Below are 668 nucleotides of genomic sequence, written 5' to 3' on the forward strand. Positions count from 1 at the left end.
TAGTTTTGCTGCCAATCAACTTGGGTAAGAGGACAACATTTACTATATATTGTGTTGACTTTTAACAGATTTATATAACACGGAAATCAATAAAATGCATATGTCTCAAAGTTGCCTATTCAAATTAAACTGTCAGTTTTCATACATTTCAGTTTTGCAGAGTGGGGCAGGCCATTAAGCTGGAATTTAAACATTGCTTTCCTTTAAAAAGCAAAGAAGATCACGGTGATATAGGTGTCCATAATTGAGGGATGTTTGACATAATTTAAAAGACTCAATGTTTTATGAAAACTGTGTATGATTTTATGATTCACTCTTGAAGATATGTATAGCAGAGGGGTCAATCCTGGGGGGGGGGGGGCGATCGCCCCACCAATGAAAATATTGGGGGGGGGGGCAAACATATCGTTTGCCCCCCCAATGATTTCACATGTGCAAAAGTTAAATAAGATTGTAATGTTAAACCGAAATCAGCAAGCGAGATTGAAATACACAACTCGTTCTTTATTTAAAATCATGCTAAAAATTTCCGCTTTCCAGATTGAAATATAAAAAATTTCAGCTCGCGCTTCGCGCTCGCATCATTTCTGTAGCAAAACCCCATACTTTTTATGATTAAATATATGTGAATAGAATGTACCCTTTTCAGTTCTAATCAAAAGAACACC

Source organism: Lytechinus pictus, chromosome 8 (assembly GCF_037042905.1).
Source record: "Lytechinus pictus isolate F3 Inbred chromosome 8, Lp3.0, whole genome shotgun sequence".
In the NCBI taxonomy this organism is placed as follows: Eukaryota; Metazoa; Echinodermata; class Echinoidea; order Temnopleuroida; family Toxopneustidae; genus Lytechinus; species Lytechinus pictus.